The sequence below is a fragment of the Felis catus genome, chromosome D1 (genome assembly GCF_018350175.1).
Source record: "Felis catus isolate Fca126 chromosome D1, F.catus_Fca126_mat1.0, whole genome shotgun sequence".
Taxonomy (NCBI): domain Eukaryota; kingdom Metazoa; phylum Chordata; class Mammalia; order Carnivora; family Felidae; genus Felis; species Felis catus.
This window is the reverse complement of record NC_058377.1, coordinates 8,790,729-8,810,457: the sequence shown is the minus strand read 5'-3', so window position 1 is coordinate 8,810,457 and position 19,729 is coordinate 8,790,729. Positions and strand designations below refer to the sequence as shown.

The following is a 19,729-nucleotide window of genomic DNA, read 5'->3' as shown; positions in this document are numbered from 1 at the left end:
CTGTGGCTCCCCCGTCTCTGCTCTCACCCTGTCCATTCTCCTCAATTCTCTGTTGCTTCAGTGCTCCATGCATGACCATCTAGAATCATGCTTGTTCTCCCCATTACCAGTTCCTTGGTCCTGATACGTTTTGTTCTAGGCCTCCGCTAAGGCATGACTCTGTCATCAAGCCCTTGAACTTTCCTGTGATCAGTGCACCATGGAGGTGGTCACAGGATCGGTAAAGGCAGAGGGGGAAACCCTCGGAGGGAGGAAGATGGCAGGAAATGCTTCCAGGGGGAAGTGCTACCTGAGACATTAGAATTTTCGCTTACTAAGCAATTACCGGAGTTCTAAATGGGAGATAAAAATATTTAGTCACTTTCAGGAGACTAGACAGGAGTCCACATAGTAAAGAGTGGAAGGACAAGAGCATTGAAGGTAGCAGGAACAGTTGGAATAAAAGCAAGATGGAGGGGAAGAGCAGCAAGAACGAGTCTGGAAAAGTGGGATAACCCAAGAATCAGAAATGTGAGTGTCTTCCTGGTGTCACAGAAAGCAACCCAAAAGCATACTGATGCTTCTTCATCATTATGGAAGCCACCACTGAGTAGGAAGTAGTCTCTGTACCCTAACAGGAGCTCACAGCTCTGATGAAATAGAAGGTGTCTTGCTAATGAAGGAAACACTTTTCTCTATTTAGCTTAAGGTGGCACTAGCCAGTTTCCCTAAAAAGTGTCCATTCTTGAGATAGGTGTTTCCATTAACTGTTAGGCTCAAAAGAACAGAAATAAAAATAAGTGAGCCTGCATCTACAAAGAACATTGGATTTGGAAGACACATCCAGGAACACTGGTCTTACTTCTTTCCTGCCTCACGCAGTTCTGTCAACAGAATCTTGCATGCATCAGAGGCCCAGGAGGCTCTTCTAACCTAACCTACTCAGATCAGGGAAATCACATGTAGAGGGGGAAAGAGTGAGGGTTCCAGGAGGTAGCTGGAGCTTCTCAGAGACCCAGCCTGATGAAGGGAGCAGAGAGGCAGGGGAAGACCTGGGGTGGCCCCTGAGAAAGACTTAATTCCTCCCATGCAGTCCTTTTGGGGCCCAAGGGAAGTCCAGGGTATGGAAACCAGATGGTTACCTCTTCCTGCCCTATGGAAGAACTCCTTCTGTTTTGTCCCAGCCCCTCTAGTAAACTCATAGCCGCTAACAGAGGTAGTCTCGGGGCACTGGAAGGATAGGTTGTAAGCGGAAAGAGAGGGGTCCTGGCCTGCGGGAGAAACAGTGTGGAGTGCGGTTAGCAGGAGGTTAGCTGGCAGCGGGGATGAGTCTCCCCCTGTGGACGCCCCTGATGGTACTCCACCCTGCTGCCCCCTGTATTTTAGAGAAAGTCTCTCTCTGAAAGGGGAAACGTTTTGGTAGCAATATCTAGGTTGTAAGCAGAAATTCCAAGGCAGGACTGGGAAAGAGATAAGGGCCAGGGGGTGAGTAGTGGCCAAGGCTTAGAAGGTAAGAAGGACCTGAAAGAAACTAGGACTTTATTCTTCAAGGCAATGTTCTTGACCTTGGCTAGTCTTCAGAATTGTGGGGAGCTTCTAAAATACAACATTCAGTTCCTTTCCTGACTTCCCAACATAGAATCTGCAGGTATTCACTTCTGTATTTTGTCCCCACTGTTGGGTTGTGAGCCTCCTGAAGAAGGTGCTGTGTCAGATGGTCCAGCCGGTACAAGTACACCAGGGATCAATCAGCCAGGCCCTCTGGGCACAGAATTGGCATCAGGGAGGCCAAGGCCCCAGATGGCTGTGCTCTCCTTCATCCATTGGGCCACAAGGTCTCTTCCCCTGCTGCTTTCTGCTGGTTTGCTCTCCCTCCCCACTCTGACTTTGCAGGGCAGACTTCTCTATAATGGCTATTACTCTATATAATCTTTTACTTCAAATGTTCATGATCATCTATCCATGGTTTCTGAGTCTCTTGATAACAAGTTTTGAGAGAGAGTCCTTGTTTGCTGTCTGGCTGATGCACCAGCCATCTTTAGTTAATTAAGGTACAAATTAGAAGGGACTAGGAAACAGGGTCGTGTGGCCCAAATATGGCCTCATAAGCCCACCCCCTTCATCAGTGGCCAGCAGAGCTGGGAAGGCAACATGAAATACTTCCACTGTTACGGAACCAGGCTGGAACGCTGGCAGAAAAACCAAGTGGCACTCAGAGATCTTGGTGGATTGGAGATTGATTTAACACTGGCAGACTCAGAGGAGGCCGTTTCTCCAAAGATCTGAGCTACGAATGCAAGTGAGGAGGGTAATTTATAGTCGTCAGTTTCCACATCTGTGGGGGTTTTCGCGTGCACAGCGAACAAAGGAAGAAGAACCCGGAGGAGGGGTCTCAGCTAGAGACCAGAGTCTGTTTTAGCCCCGTGGGCCATCTTTGGCATACTTTATTCACTTCTCCAGCACCGTGACATTCCTACACAGATAGTGCAACGTGAAAGTGAGCCTGAAGCTGTGGCTTAGAAAACCTCAAGCTTCGCAGAAAACTCTGCTATCTTCACCTATTATTAAAGTCATGAGGAAAGATACAAACTACACCCTGCAGACCTTTAGATGAAGTCAGACAGAAAGCTAGTGAAGGTGCAGAAAAATGAGTTGGTTGCACAGTGGAAGTCAGGCAAGCTGAGTTGCAGTTCCAATCTTTTACCAACTGTCCGTGTGACCTCGAGATCTTTCTCCGTCTCTGGGTATTGATTTCCCAATTCTGTAAAATAAGAAGTCTAGATTGTAGGCTCTCTTCTTGCTCTGAGACTTCATGTATTTCCAAGTGGCCCTCACTCTGCTAACTGTCACTGACCAGCAGTCTCATGTAAATGGATTTCGCAATCCCAGGGTGACTGAGCAAACCATGCATGAGATGAACTGGCTTGCACATGCAGGAGTCGGTTATGTATTCCCCTGGTCCGAGCAGCCTTATTTCCATGGATTCTGTTTGCAGTGGCCCAGTATCCTTATGGCATTGGCCTTTGCCTTGTCTAACACAGTGTTTCCTCACAGCTCAACCTGGGAAAACACAGCACGTGGCTACTCCTAGGCCAGGAAGAAACAGATGAGATCCTCCAGACCGAGGTTCCCTGCAGGAAGCAAATATTTGGCATTTGTGCATTAAGAATAGCCATTAGTGGTTTGCTTGTGTGGATTCTGAAAGGCCTGAGTATATGGTGCGTGAGAAGCCCATGTGTTCCGGGTTTGTCAAGCCTCTCTGGCCTCTCAGTGAGCGCTGTCATTGATTTAATATTCACTGTTTGAAAACTGCCGTAATTCTGGGCACCCCACTAAGCTCTGTGCCCGCCACCTGCCTATGAAGCCACCTCTGTCCTCCCTGCTGGTTCTCTGTTTGTCACCAGCCACCTACCATTTATAATTTTTTAGGATGAAGCTCAAATTAGTGTCTCCCGACACGGATTGAGCAATTGCATTTGGCATACTGCTGGCCGGCATAATTGTATTTCTGCTGTTATGTTTAAATCTTGAATTAACTGTTGGCTTTGAAATTTCGGAGGCTCCACCATGTTCTGGTTATCTATTGCCGCGTAACAAACCACCCAGACTTAGTGGCATAGAACGCATCCATGTCGTGTTTCTACAGGTCGGAAATTTGGACAGGGCACAGCTCAGAGGGCTGGTCTCTGCTCGCTCAAGTCTGGGGCTTCTGCAGGCAAGAGGCAAACAGTGGGGGACGCTGCTCAGACTAAACCTCTCACCCGTGTTCTCAGGATTAGTCCAGGTGAGCCCCCCACCTCCGTCATTTATTTAAAACATACATATTGAAAGATAGTGTTTAAGAAGTGATCCAAAATTGTATTTAAAAAATTTTTTTAATGTTTATTTATTTTTGAGAGAGAGAGAGAGACAGACAGAGTGAGAGCAGGGGAGGGGCAGAAAGAGAGGGAGACACAGAATATGACACACGCTCCAAGCTGTCAGCACAGAGCCGGACGTGGGACTCGAACCCATGAACCGTGAGATCATGACCTGAGCCGAAGTCAGACGCTCAACCTGCTGAGCCACCCAGGCACCCCCAACATTGTATTTTTTTTTAATGAAGGCAACCACACAGGCTTGTAAATTATTCCACTCACCACCACTCTCAAAAGGCAACACTGGTAAAAACCCATCTTTTCAGGGTCTTCCTAGTGGCATAATTGTGAATTTCCTGGAAAATAGCCCCAGGTCACCTCTAAGCTCCTGGCCTACACAAAGAAAAGAAAGCCTTCTGGGACATTCTAGAGGTTTTTCACACCTTCTCCTCCACCTGGTTTCCCAGCTCAACTCCCCCTGGTTGTTAATTGTTTTCATGCAGATTTTCTAGGTCCCTTGACCTTCTGTGACGGATGTTAATGAATTTTGCAAAAGAGCAGAAATACTGGCATTTTCCCAGAATTTTTATTCTCATCCTCAAGTATCAGGCCCCAAGCTATCTATTTCATCAATGCCTGTGGCTTTAATAAATGCCTCACATTCCTCTTCCAATGTGTCATAATCTAACAAGTTTATTGTTACACTTCACATTTCATCCCATTAATGGGACCTAGGAACCATAAATTTGGAATTGCATAATTATCAGTGGACTCATAAGACTTTTGTTTGCTTAAATGCAAAATGCTTTTCATACTTTCAGTGAGTTGAAATGGCTCTTGTAATACAGTACCAGATTAAACAAATCCCTCATAAATTTTATGCTTCCTCTTGATGTTACATTTCTTTTACTAAATGGGCAAAAGTGGTCAGTGTTACTGAAAATGATTGAAAGTCTTCAGTAAAGCAGGGACCACAAGACTCCACTTGTGCGTGTCCTGTCCCAAGGAAACCTAAGCCAGCTCTCCTCATCCTCATCCGTTGAGGAGATGGGACAGATAATTGTTCTCACACAAGGCATGGCGTGAGACAGACCCGGGTTCAAATCCCTACTTCGAATCTTTGGGAAAGTCTGGGTCTTAGTTCTAAAATGAGGATCATGGTGTCTATACCTCGCAAGCCTATTGAGAGAATTGAATGCCTCCTTAACATCCCGCATGGCTTAATGGTTGAGTGCTTAAGTTGTCAAGTGAGAAAGACCTAGATTCAGATTCTGACATTAGGACTTACAAGTTGGGTGATCTTGGGCAAGGTCACGCAAACTCTCAGCCTTAACTTCTTGATCTCTAAAATGGGACTGGTAACTAAGGCTATTCCATAGGTTGTTGCAGAAATATAAATGAGGCACAGATACATGTAAAATGCTAATGCAGTGCCACCCATGGTGGGGGCTTTGATGTTTATGAGTTCCTCTTCCTTCCTTAGTTCATGTGCTTCTGGACCTACTGTGCCTGCATCACAGCTTTATCTTATTCCTGGCTTTCCAGGGCCTGGATTTGCAAGCATTCTGCCCACGTGTCAGAATGGGGGTCCCCATATCCAGCACCAGGATTACTACAGCCCCGAGGGCCTGATCCAGGGGGTAAAAGCCCCCTCACAACACGTGGTAGGCTCCCACGTGCTGTTATCTGCCACGTGGTCCAAAGCTCAGGGACTCTAAGGACTCAGTCTCAGTTTTGCAGCAGCCTCAGGCTTAGAGAGGGAAGAGGCTGTCCCAGGGTGGAGAAGCCTCTTTCCTGCAGCCTGCATGGTTGCTGTGGCCAAAGGAGGGTCTGCAGAAGAATCTGGAGGAGGAGAAACAGAATCGGAATACGGTGGCCCCTCCCCATTCTCTCCCACAGCTCGGTTTCGACAGCTTCGAAACCGTGTGAGGACCCAGGGTCCTTAGCCCCTGTGTCCACCAACACAGTGTCCCTTTGTCTCCATTTGGAGGGTGTGTCTGCTTTATGTTCAGACCAGGAAAGCGCCTGGAGAAAATGTTCTAGGAGGTGGCTTCTGCAGGGTCACACAGCTATTGAGAGGCAGTACCAGAATTAGAAGTCAGGTCCCACCTGAGGAAGCAGGCTGCAGGGGGTGTGCTCTTTTGTGGGCCCAGGGATAAAGACGAATACTGGAGGAGACGAGGAGGTTATATATAACATATATGTGTGTATATATGTGTATATACCCACCTACAACTATAAGCATAACCTTTTCTTTTTTTTTTTCTTTTTTTTTTTTTTTAATTTTTTTTTTCAACGTTTATTTATTTTTGGGACAGAGAGAGACAGAGCATGAACGGGGGAGGGGCAGAGAGAGAGGGAGACACAGAATCGGAAACAGGCTCCAGGCTCTGAGCCATCAGCCCAGAGCCCGACGCGGGGCTCGAACTCACGGACCGCGAGATCGTGACCTGGCTGAAGTCGGACGCTTAACCGACTGCGCCACCCAGGCGCCCCAAGCATAACCTTTTCTATAACTACCACTTATCGGACATTTCTCAAGTGCTAGATTCTAATTAAATCATAATATCACTATGAGGCTGTTATTATTATTCTTACTTTACAATTAAACTGAAGTTCAGGGACACGAAGCAACTTGCCCAAAGTCCCACAGCCACTAAATAACTGAGCTAGAATTCGAATTTAGGCCTGGGTGTTCCAAAGACTGGCTCTTCACCTCCAAGAAACTCTTTCTCTCAAATCCAGGAGCGAGGTCGTGATGGAGAAGGGAGGCTGCTGTCAGTCTTTATAATGATTCCCTGGAAGCTTCTTAAAAGTCAAGAAAGCGAGCGGTCAGAGAAGGGAGAAGGAAGCCATCCACGGCCTTGGGAGCAAAGAGCAGTCTGATGACGATCAGGTGAGAAGCACGGTGCAGGTGTGGAGAGCTGGGTCTGGGACAGGCTGGGCCAGAGCTCCGGGAGTGAGGTCTGGAACAACAGAGGGCAAAGCCAAGTGGAGGCATCAAGGCGGGGTGGGCGGCTCACACAAGGGAGAGTATGTGACCAGCTGAGAGCCACACAGGTGCCAAAATGGCCCAGGGACCTTCCAGCTTGCTCTGGTGGTGTCTCCTCTCCCTTCATTAGCTGGCCAACAAGATCTTATAAATAGCGGGAGGAAGTCAACTCATGGAATTACTTGCAAGGTTATCATTCATAGGGAGTGCTAGTGACTGTACGATGCTTATTTCATAAGTAACTTTTTAACGTTAATGACAGCTCTGTGGTCAGGAGCCAGTGCCCCCCAACTTACCTACGAGGAAATGGGTTTAGAAAAGCTGAGACATGTATTACTAGGTAGCAGACAGAAGTCACCTCCTTTCCCCTACACCACACAGTCCGGGCAAAATATTTCTCACGTACCTACCTGCCTGTGAGAGTGAGCACTTCTGTTAGTTGTCGACATGTCACTTGGCTGAGTTAGGCTCCTCAGTGGAGAGATTTGCTGTGGCTTTATTGTCATTCTCCCCACACCCCCTTCTCTTTATGAAGCCCCCTCTCCTGCCCTCCCCTGCAGCACTGCTCACTCGTCTCCCTAGCGGGCAAGCCAGGCGCTGTGCCTCACCTCCAGCCAAACTCGCCAGGCTCCAGCGGGCCAGCCTCTGTCAGGCCCAGCGGGTGATAGATTGGCCTTCTCGCTGGAGTCGTACCAAGAATTTCTCCATCCCCCTTTGCCAGAATGCATGTTTCCAATTATGTGACGCTTCGGGAGAAGTTAACTTCCTTTTGAATTGGTTAAATAAAAACGCGGTGTTTGGGAAAGCACCACCGTGGCTTCGCGAGCGAGCCCCTGCAGAATGAGGCAAGGGCAGCCCCTGCCAGCGGGCCACACTGGGCGCCCTGCAAGCCAGCAGTGGGATTGCGCAGGGCAACTTTCATTTCTTACGCTCAGTTTTTTTCCCATCCGCAAGATCAGGATGTCTGCTGTCGAGAAACGGGTCCCTGTGGCCATATTGTATCGGCTAAGTGCTAGAGGTGGGAGTGTGCATGCAACCCCTACACACACCTTGGATTTTCCAAGACAACCTGGAAGGAGGACTCTGGATTGGTAGTGCCAGAAGGTCCAAACCTTGATGTCAAGTGGCCTGGAAAAGAGCTGTCACATGGGATGACACTTTCCCTACCCCTTAGCTGCCCAGAGGCCTGGCCCTTCCTCTCCCTCTGAGGGCCACCTCCTCCAAGCCTGTGGCCGCCTATGTTCAAGAATCTGTCTTCTTTCTCCCTTTCTCTCTGCTGCTTCCACCCAATTCTCCCCTCCCCACCGACACATACACTCACATTGAGATTAACACAAACACAAAGACAAGGAACATGGAGGTCCTGAAGGGCCGGAGAGGATGCCTGCCATCCTTGGCTGTCCCAGACTGATTTCTTCCAGCCAGCAGCCTCATATCCTCCAGGCCCACTCCGGTTTCATGTAGGCTGAGGGCCAAAGTGCCGATGCCAAATCCAAAGTAGAGTTAATCCTGGATCACCCTCCCTCCCACTGATGGTTTCCGCTGAGCAAATTTTTCATACCATTGCCTAACAGATCTGAACTCCATCCCCCACACACACCGTCCCCCAGTCAGCCAGTTGCTGCTAAAATGGGGAACACCCACCATGTTAACTACTCATCTGAGGGGGAGAAGACAGAGTGGTGGTCGGGAGAGACTTCAGCAAGCCTCTGGTGCTTATACTGCGTCTTAAGAGATCTTTCAAGACTTTAAGACTTTAGGGTGCCTCCAGGGGAGGTGTTTGTGGGGTGGGTGGACTGAGTAAGAATGGACTTTCCAGGCAGAGAGGGTGAGAAAGGCACTGGGCAGAGGCGAAACCTCACAACCTGGCCCGGGAAGAGTAGAACCACATGAACCTCATCATGGCCAGATTGTAAGATGTGAGTCGGGTGCGGGTCAAAGGTGAGGCTGCAGGGGAAGCCAGGGCACATCATCACGGTCCCTGTGTATAATGACAAGGATCTGGGACTCAGTCTTATGGAACAAAGGAGTCACTGAGGATTTTTAATCAAAAGAGATTTGCATTTTCCAGAAATCATTATGGGAGTGTCTGGAGGAAGACACTACTGGGAGCAGAGAAACTCTTGGGAAACTCATATAATGATAGTCCAAGAAAGAGGGGAGGAGCCTCAGAACCAAGGCTGCAGCAGTATGGGTGGAAGAGAGAAGAGTGACCCTGAAGGGGTATTTAACATGGAGAATTCACAGGACATCATGAGTGACTGTGTCTGAGGTTAGGACATGGTGATGTCCAGGTTTCCTGGCTCAGGGACTGGGTATTTATGTATTTATGTATGTATGTATGTATGTATGTATGTATGTATGTATGTATTTATTTATTTATTTATGAGAGAGCACAAGTAGGGGAGAGGCAGAGACAGAGAGAGACACAGAATCCGAAGCAGGCTCCAGGCTCTGAGCTGTCAGCACAGAGCCCGACGTGGGGCTCGAACTCACAAACCATGAGATCATGACCTGAGCCAAAGTCGGACACTTAACCGACTGAGCCACCCAGGCGCCCCTCAGGGACTGGGTAGTTAATGGTGATATTAATTCATGGAGATAGGCCATGCCAGAAGAGCAGACGTTTTGGGAAAGCTCAGGATCAGTTTGGTCATGGACATGTGGAGTTTGAGGTGCCTTTAGGACCGGCAACTGGACATCCCAGTTGGCAATTGTTGTTTTTTCCAGGTCTAGGGTGAAAGAATCTAGTCCATGCATTGGTCCATGGATCCCAGAATTCTAACCTGGCCCTCTTCTGTTCACTTCTAACTGTCCTCACCCACCAATCTCAATCTGCCATAGTCCCCAGTCAACCGGAATGGTTTTGGGAATCATGCGGACAGTATGTCCTAAAGTCTAGAAACCAAACTTGTGTGAAACTCTCCAACCCCTGCCCACTTGCCCCATGCCAGTTATCTCCCATCCAATAGGAGGAACTATCTGTTAAACTCTTGGTGTTTCCACCAGCAAATGGTAGGATTTTATGTAGGTACAGCATGCCTGGAATGAGAGAGCTGTGGAGTTTTGATGGTGGTGGTGTTTTGGGGGTACCTTCTAGAGCTTCATATGTCACATGTCCCGGAGCAGAGGGAAAATTATGTACAAAGTTCAGCAGACTAGAAAGAAGTTAGCACATTCAGGCACTGCAAGTAGATACATGTGAGTAATTGGGACAGGAAGGGTAGATAGGAACCAGATCTTACAAGGTCTTACAAATCACATTATAGAGTTTGGAGCTGGGAAGTGATGTGATCAAATTTAAACTTTAAAAAGATTATTCCAACTGCAAGATTAGAGCAGGGAGAGAAGGGCAATCTTGGAAGCTGAAAGACCAGGTAGGAAGAGGCCACTGCCATAGTTCAGGCAATATAATAACCTGACCTAGGGTAGTCACTGTTGAGGACAGACATAATAGAAAGACTTGAGGGCTTTTCTGAAAATGAGAACTATGGTGTTCGAGTAGTAAGTCTCCTCAAGCCCTACATCAGCACCGTCAGCTGCGATGTCTACCTACCCTTACCTGACAAGATGAGATCCCCAAGGCTATGAAGCAGGTTGTCCTGTGGCTCTAATGGTCATATACAGGTGACTGGTCTCCAGGCTTGGGAATCAGATAAATGTAGCATGGTTTTGGCATTCACAGGACACAGCGAAACAAGCCTTAGGCCACCTATTATTGCTTATATTGTGAACGTGGAAGAACATTTTCAAAGTGTTGTCAGGTGAGGCAAAAGAAATAATATATGAGGAGCTCACCATCTATTTGGAACAATTAATATAAGCATAAATAGCAAAATGATATGATACAATGAGATTTTAAGGGGATAGAAACTAAAAAGAATGTTCTGAGTGAGTTAATCAAAATACCTTCCAATTATTCATCACATACTACTGGTCAAGCATTGGCTCCTTTAAAATTTGTCACAGTAACTGTATGATGAAGGTACTATAATTGCCACTTTATGGATGAGGAAACTGAGACCCAAAGGTAAAATCTCCCACTGTATTAGTTATCAACCCTGAATAACAAATTATCTCAAAACATCATGGCTTAAAATAACAATACAGATCTGTTATCTCTCACAAGAATGTGGGGGAATGTGGGGACATCTTAGCTGGTACTACTGGTCTCTCGTGAGGTTGTAGTCAAGATGTCAGTCAGACCTACCATCTGCTGGAGGCTTGACTGTGACTAGAAGATCCACTTCCAAGGAGGCTGACCCACACAGCTCGGTGGTGGTTGTTGATAGGAGGGTTCAGGTCCCTCCCAGTCCCATAGACTCTTCACAGAGCAGCTTGAGTGTCCTCACAACATGACAACTGGCTTCCCCTAGACTGAGCTGCCCGAGAAAACAAGGCAGAAGCCACAACCCCCTTTACTAGCTAGCCTCAGAAGTCACACACCACCACTCACACAATATTACATTGGTCACACAGCTTGGGAGGAGACTACACAGGGCATAAATATCACAAGTGAGAATCATTGAGGGCCATCTTAGAGACTGCCAACCTACCAGTAAGTTCTTCATTCGAGATGCAAGCTTGGGTCTGTGGAACATCTCACTTCACTTCCTTGGACAGAAGAAGGGTTCTGTGTTCGAATAAGCTTGGGAAACACTGAATTAAACAAAGGTACACACTTTACCTCCTCAGAGTCATGCATAGAGCAGGGTTATGTGACCTTGGAACAATTTGTGGAGTAGTACCCTGCCTGTGTTGATGGGAACCCTTGTTTTCAGATGGAAAGAGAAACACGTAGTAATCATTTTAAAGAGAAGAGCAGGGAGAGAAGTCTAGAGGCAAGTCAATGAGACATGAAGTTCAGCACTACCCGTATTATGCCAAACTATAAAGGGGATCGGTCCTACACTGCCTGTTTCAGTTCTAACCATGGCTCCAGGGTATACAGTCAAGTTCAAATAGATAGTAGATGGCTTTATCCAGATATATCAAGGGAAAACCATTTTTATTCACTTTACTCTCTGATGTCTTTAATAGGACACTTACACTATATAAGTTGTATTCACATGCTTTTGTATCTCAATGCAATTCAAGGTGAATATTTTGGACTGTAATGACCTTAGAGTGGTGGTTTGTCACCTGGTTACACAGTAGACTCACCTAGAGAAGCTTTAAAATAACACAGTCATACCTGGGCTCTACTCCAAATCAGCTAAATCTGAAATCCAGGATGTGAGGCTCAGGGACCAGTAGTTTGTAAAAAACTCCCCTAGGCCACTCATTTTAATATGTGGCCAGAGTTGGACACTATTCCTTCTATTGGTCTTGTTCTAGCATTCTCTCTCTTTCTTTCTCTACATGCCCACCCAAAGCCAAAACATCCAACTATAGAATTACCTCAACACCATTTTTTTTTTTCATCACAGCCCCCGGCACAGCGCCTGGTACGTGGTGGTGCTCAGGCCATACTTGTTGATCGGAGTTGAAGGCATTTCCCAAGGAGACCATTGCCCCCAACATCTTTCTGTTTGGTCTAACAGAACACACTCCTACTGATGGTCTGAGACCCTGGGAAGACAAGGGGTGTGCCTAGCCAAAAATTCTTTTGGGGGGTTTCAGCATTTGAATGCCACTACAGATAAGTTTTTCCATGGTATTGATCATTTCCTGCATGTACCTTAACCTTCAAGTTGACACTCAACAAATCTTTCTGGGATTTTGAGACACAAAACCTCTTACCAGATCATCTGAAGTCAGTAGAGAGTGGTCTGTAAAAACAAAAACAAAAACAAAAAAAAAAGAGACAACAATTTTAAAGACAGCAACATAGTACTAGTTACATAACGTGTATTTTTTATGTATTTTAAAGGAAACGATCATCTCAAAAGATAATATAAGAAAATCTGGGAGATAAGCCTAGCAGAGGACAAATATTGGTTCCTAAGATAGATTTCAGTCATTAAAAAACATTTAAGTAATGATTATTTATGGGGAAAGGCACATGAGGACCAAGGTTGGGAAGAAAACTTATCTCTGTTCTAAGTTCTTAAACTTACAGGTTTGTGAACCATGCGTATATATCACCTAATCAAAAATGAAATAAAAATAACTAGAATGCAATCAATTATATTGTATCAAGTGAAAAGAAATGGCATTACAAGATTAATGAATTGATTGCTTTGGTCTGTTAGTATTTATTTTGCTTTTCAAGTTTGAAGTAATTAAAAGCTAATCTCTTCCACATTGCTGAATAAGTTCATTGAATCACAAATTCTATGCCTTTTTTTCTCTTGAAGTACATAAGCATTTTGAAAAGCCCCATTTTCTACCCTGGGCCTCCTCACTGGCTTCCCAGGACACTGAACACGGGACTCCAGGAGGCCTGATGCCCAGGAGATGGGCGAGAGAGCCATGGAACAAGCCAGGAAAAATAGGAAAAAATTCAGTCAGATGGAAGAAACTCTGGTTGGGCAAGGAAATACACCAGACTGGAAAATGATCAGGCTGGCATTTTCCTGACCAAATTGGCTTGCCTGTGCAGCAGCTCTGGCCAGTGAGGCAGAACAATCTTTAGGGGAACCAGAGGAGCCAAGATAACTGGAGAACAATGGCTTGGAGGCAGCTATCATGAGCGAGGCACCGCCAGCCTCTCGCAGACAAGTGTAATCGCAGCCCCCAAGGTCACCCAGTCTTGCTCACCTACTTCCTGAAACTTCGCATTCCTTTACCTGGGGACTTAACCTTTCCTTCCAGGACCGAATTGCAGAGGGGGAAACCACTGGCCGTGGATGGCGCCATACCACAGCTTATGTGACTGGTATCAGGCCCCTCTAGGAGTGGGAGGGATGAAGCAAGGAAGCCAAAGGCTCCCACTCACCTCTCACTGGGCCTCATCACCTCTTCTAGAGTCCCTGCTTTCCATGCTGTGTGTCCCACAGAGGCAGCCCTGTGGCTGCCCCTGCCCATGGGCACAGCCTGGGGCAATGGAGAGGATGAGCCTCAGAGCCAGGCTGCCTGGACCCAAATCCCCTTGCTTTGCTAACCTGCGATTACATCACCAGCTGCAGAAACCGATTCTGGCTGACTTCAGCCTGGAGGAAATTTATTAGATGGGTGTTCTGCGTAGTGGCCAGGAGACCAGGACAAGAGCTGGGATGGCCCCTGAAATCTACGCCACGGACAGAGCTGCTGCTGCTCCTGGAGAAAATCCAGTCCCACCCTCCCCGGCCAAAGCATCTCTCTGTGTGCTGTCAGAAGGAGGAAAGTGAGGCTGGGGGCTACAAAATCCCAGAATGTATTTAGCTCAGTGACACCGAGTAGCCACTTACCTTATCTCGGCCTCAGTTTGCTTAGATGTAAAATGGGGCTGTCCTTAGTATTTACCACCAGAGTTCCGAGGCATTAATAAAAACAGGTAGGGCAGGTGCTTAGACCAGTGCTTGGCCCACAGTGGCTGCTCAGTACATCTCAGTCATCGTTGTCAGTAGTTCCCACCTTTGGCTGGCCCAAACCTTTGTTCAGAGGCAGATGGACCCCTTTTCTAGCTATGGCTGCTCTTCAGCCCACAGGCTCTGGTGGGACCACGGTATTGTTGCAAGATGACCTGGCTCATTCCAACCACCTGGACAGGATCTGTGGCCACCGCCTCAAAAAGCTGCTCTCTTGATACACCCCAAGGGAAAGCTCACAAATTCCTAGGAAGACTTTCTTTCAACAAAAGCATTTCATCCCAACAGTCGCATGTTAAGTGTATTGACCTCCCCCCCACCCCCACATCATCAGCAGGAATAGAAAACACGATTTACCTCTGTCACCCACAATCTGTCCCTTTGCTCACATGAGACTGTAAATACCCCGCAGCCTCACCCCTACCTCACCACCTGTGACTTCTGCTGAGTCTAGGCAAAGTGAGCAAATCTGATTAGCTGTTTCTCAGAGGTGTCATTTCGTAACTTCATAATTCAGTTAGCAGCTTGAAAATCACTTTTCCAAAGAGTACACATTGACTTGTGCCCTGCGCCCAACCCACCCCCAGCGCCTGCTTTCTCCCATGACTTTTCAGCAAGCCACTGCCCTGTGTGTCACAGAGAGCACCAGCCTTCAGGGTGGCCTTTAGCTAACTGATGAGCTCTCACCGCTGTTGCCTGCCCAATTTCAGGCAGTAAATTTCACTGCCTTCAAGACTTTTCTACTTCCTTCACCTGTGTAGACACAAATGTGCACATGCACGCACACATGATGTGTGACGCCCGTGACCCCCCCCTTCACTCACCGCCTCATGAAGTACACAGTGCCATATTGCTTGTTTCTGGAGTACTGACATGCATTATTTATTGAAGCAGTTTATGGATTGGATCAGGGTTTGTGCAGCTGTTGAGCAAAAAGAGCCCATCAGAATTCTGGCCATGGCAACACAGAGGGTGCTAGATTTTCAGGCTTTCTATAACAGCAAACCCAGCCTGCTAAGGAGGACCTCACAAAATCTATGTCTGCCCTCCAGGCTTTCTCCCTTCCAGTCCATCCCTTCTGTTGTGGTGAAAGTGAGGTGTCCACACGGCAAATCCAAGAGTCTATAAAGCTCCCACCTCCTCCCCACCCCGTCCCCACCCCCTTTCTTTCCATGTTGTCCTCAAATGAAGTTCAACTTCCCCATCAGGACTTATCTGGCTCCTCCAGCCCCTCTCACCTCCTCCAGTTCATCCAGCCACACTTAGCAGAGCCGTTCTCTCTCTCTCTCTCTGCTCAGGACCTCTTCCTCGGTCCCCTCCAGCCCTGGTTCAGGTCCCTCCTGTGCGTTCACCCCAATCAAAACACAACTTGATGTCTGAGGCTGTGTCCTTCCCAGCTGTCCTTCCCACTGTCAACTCAGCACCCTAGCCAAGCTGGCCCTCAATAATTAGGGATTGAATGAATGTGTGTGAATAAATTAAAAGGGGTGGGGCAGGGGCACCATTGAACTGAAAGATGTCTCGCTTAACCAATGGACTTGGGGCTAGTTTTCCATGAATTGTGGGACAAGCCCATCTGGGATTAATTAGTTATTTACAGGATATGGAGATTATGGGGAAGGAAGCCAGTAACAAGTGAAAAGAATTAGTTATAAAGAGGAAATAAGGTGAATCGGAGTCAATTTAATCAACTAACTTATCCATTCAGCAAGCATTTACAGACCATCGTCGGCATGCCTAGCACCATGCTGGGTCCCAGGAATAAAAGAAAATGAGAAACAGTCCTTGCCCTCAAGGAACTCAAGAGTTTAGCAGGAGACAGATATTTACCGAAATTAATAACAATAAAAATAAATGACACTAATAACAATAACAAATGCCTATGCCAAACATACCATGCATTCCACATCCTATCCTAGGCATTTTTACAGACCCTGCCTCGTTTTCCTCTTCCCAGCACATCACTAGGCAGGGTGGGTGGGGCAGGCGAGGAAGAGCCCTCCAGTGGAGGCTGCAGTGACAGCCGAGACTGGGTGCTGGGCAGAGCCAGCCACCCTTCAGCTCAGCTTTTCCTCCCCGGATAGCCCTGTACAGGCCAGCATGGCCTTCCCACAGCTGGACCCAGGGCTGAGTCGATCAATCTTGCAGCCCAGGCAGTCGCACTGGGGCCTTAGCAGAGCCCGTAATTAATCTGGCTGGAAACAGAACTTATTTTTACACCTCTTCACATCAGTCCCCACAGACCAGGCTTGAGCACAAAGTGAGAAAACGTGAATTGATCACAGCTGTGAAACCATGGTAATTAGTGTGAAGTGCTTAGACCCACATTTCTGTGGCTGGAAACCCTGGCCTCCTGGCCACAAGTGATTAATAACACAAATACCTATGCCCCAGCCTTCCACCCTGGTGTCCAGGCCCCGCTGGCAGCCCCCTGCTTACCTCCTGCCCAGTGATAGGTGAGCTCAAGTTCTATACTGGGCGTTGGAGGCATTAAATGGGAGGGCTCTGCTAAGGGCTGCTTGCTGCAGCCACAACCACAGGCCATTGTTGATGGGGTGGAAGTGCAGCATCCTAAGGCTCACAGCCTGGTCCCTGAGACTGCAGTCTTGAAGTCAAGTCACCTGGGTTCAAATCCCAGCACCTACTTGCTAACTGGGTCATCTGGGGCCAGTAATTCATCTCTCTGAGCCTCTCTGTTTCCTCGTCTATGAAATGGAAATAATCACTCTCAACTATCTGAAATAAAGGACCGGTTTTGGGATTGTCTTTCATTTTTTCCCCCCAAACTTAGACTGATACTGGGGTAAAATACAATGAACATAAAATGCTTAAACAATGATCACATGCTTGGAAATTGTAGCAATGTCAAAATGCTACCAAAAATGTTTAAATACTCACTGTTGATTTCTGTACTTCCTGTGATGAGGCGTGAACAAACAGATCACACATCAACACCAATCCTAGATCATGTTCTGAGAAGCACAGAGACTGGCAGAGTAAGGGTGCACAAGTGTTAACTGCTATGATTATGAGTCCCCTTATCCATTCCCAAGCTCAGGCCTGCCACTGCACATACACAGCATCTGTCAACTCTGGATAGGTTTCAGGACTTTGTAAAGCGTCATCAGGCAAATGTACTGAGAGAGGAAACAAAAGTCGCCCAAGTGCTATGAATATTTGTTTATCTATTTACTCTTCATTGGCAGGGTTCTGACCAAAACTGGTTGTTTAAATTTATTGGTATTTCTGTTTAGAGTTATTGACTTAAGTTCTACATCTTTTAGCGGCCATCTTAAGAGACTCAGGTCCGCTGCCCAGCAAAGCTGATTCAACTATAGATGGGTTACTATGGGCCTATTATGGTGGCCTGATTCTCTCCAGGGAATAAGAGCTCCCTGGATATTACAGACCTAAACACAGCCTATGTATATTGGCCCTTAAGTGGTTTATTTCTTCAACTCAGGCTGGGATCCGTTAGCTCAAAATCCAAATAGCACCAAACTCAAATTTTTACACATCCAGTGGGCATACACAGCACCCAATGGCTGAGCAGAAGGGATTCCAGCATCAGTGACACCTTGGAATTAAGTCTCTATCACTGGTTCAAACTTTCCTCTCCCCTGAAAGCATCCTGGAGTCATTTCATAATGGCTTTCTTAACTCAAGGTTGTATCAGAGCTAAAAAATAAAGGAGCTGAAGCATTCATAGGATGACAGAGTAAGAGCCTCTAAAAATCTGCTCCTCCATTAAAAGCAAAAACAACACTGGGAAAAATTGTGTGAAACCAACTTTTTCAGGACTTTAGAAATTAATTGAGGCTTTGCAACATTCCAAGGAGAATTTACTCCTGGGTAAAAAAAAAAAAAAAAAAAAAAAAAAAAAAGTCTGGGTTGTGGAAAGAACATGAGGTTTATGGCATTCTAACTATCCCTACTCCCACCCTCTGCCTCCCAACTACTCAGCCTTGAAAAGCAATGTCCCACAGACCACAACGCTATGAAACTCAAACCACAAGAAAAAATTTGGAAAGACAAATACTTGGAGATTAAAGAACATCCTACTAAAGAATGAATGGGTTAACCAGAAAATTAAAGAGGAGATTTAAAACTACATGGAAGGCAATGAAAATGATAACACAATGGCCCAAAACCTCTGGGATGCAGCGGAGACAGTCATAAAAGGTAAGTATATAATAAGCCAGGTCTTCCTAAAGAAGGAAGAAAGGTCTCAGATATACAACCTAACCTTACACCTTAAAGAGCTGCAAAAAGAACAGCAAATAAAGCCCAAAACCAACAGAAGACAGGAAATAATAAGGATTAGAGCAGAAATCAATGCTGTCAAACAACAACAACAACAACAACAACAACAACAACAAACAGAACAGATCAATGAAACCAGGAAATGGTTCTTTGAAAGAATTAACAAAATTGATAAACCCTTAGCCAAACTGATCAAACAGAAAAAGGAAAGGACCCAAATAAATAAAATCACGAATGAAAGAGGAGAGATCACAGCCAACACTGCAGAAATACAAACAATAATAAGAGACTATTATGAGCAATTATATGCCAATAAATTGGGCAATCTGGAAGAAATGGACAAATTCCTAGAAACATATAAACTATCAAAACTGAAACAGGAAGAAATAGAAAATTTGAACAGACCCATGACCAGTAAAGAAACTGAATCAGTAATCAAAAATCTCCCAAAAAACAAAATCCAGGACCAGATGGTTTTCCAGGGGAATTCTACCAAACATTTAAAGAAGAGTTAACACCTATTCTTTTGAAGCTGTTCCAAAAAATAGAAATGGAAGAAAAGCTTCCAAAATCATTCTATGAGGCTGGCATTTCCTTGATTCCAAAACCAGACAAAGACCCCACTAAAAAGGAGAACTACAGACCAATTTCCCTAATGAACATGGATGCAAAAATTCTCAAGATACTAGCCAACCTGATCCAACTATACACTAAAAGAATTATTCACCACAATCAAGTGGGATTTATACCTGGGATGCAGGCCTAGTTCAATGTCCACAAATCAATCAATGTGATATATCACATTAATAAAAGAAAGAATAAGAACCACAGGATCCTCTCAATAGATGCAAGGAAAGCATTTGACAAAATACAGCATCCTTTATTGATAAAAACCCTCAAGAGAGTAGGTATAAAGGATCATGATCCATGAACTTATTAGCAAAGTCACAGGATATAAAACCAATGCACAGAAATCGGTTGCATTTCTATACACTAATAAAGAAGCAGCAGAAAGAGAAATCAAAGAATTGATCCCATTTAAAATTGCACCAAAAACTGTAAAATACCTAGGAGTAAACCTATCCAAAGAGGTAAAAAATCAATACACTAAAAACTATAGAAAGCTTATGAAAGAAATTAAAGAAGACACACACATAAAAGGAAAAACATCCCATGCTCATGGATTG

General features: G+C 46.0%; 1 long non-coding RNA gene across 1 annotated transcript in view; it reads left to right on the top strand.

The window, feature by feature from the left end:
- The window catches only part of LOC109491781, a 111,286-nt gene that overhangs the window by 34,011 nt on the left and 57,546 nt on the right, over positions 1–19,729 (top strand). Inside the window, exons 5-6 of the long non-coding RNA XR_006585907.1 lie at positions 3,626–3,763; positions 6,582–6,732. This is a non-coding gene — a long non-coding RNA (uncharacterized LOC109491781). The remainder of the gene's footprint in view (positions 1–3,625; positions 3,764–6,581; positions 6,733–19,729) is intronic.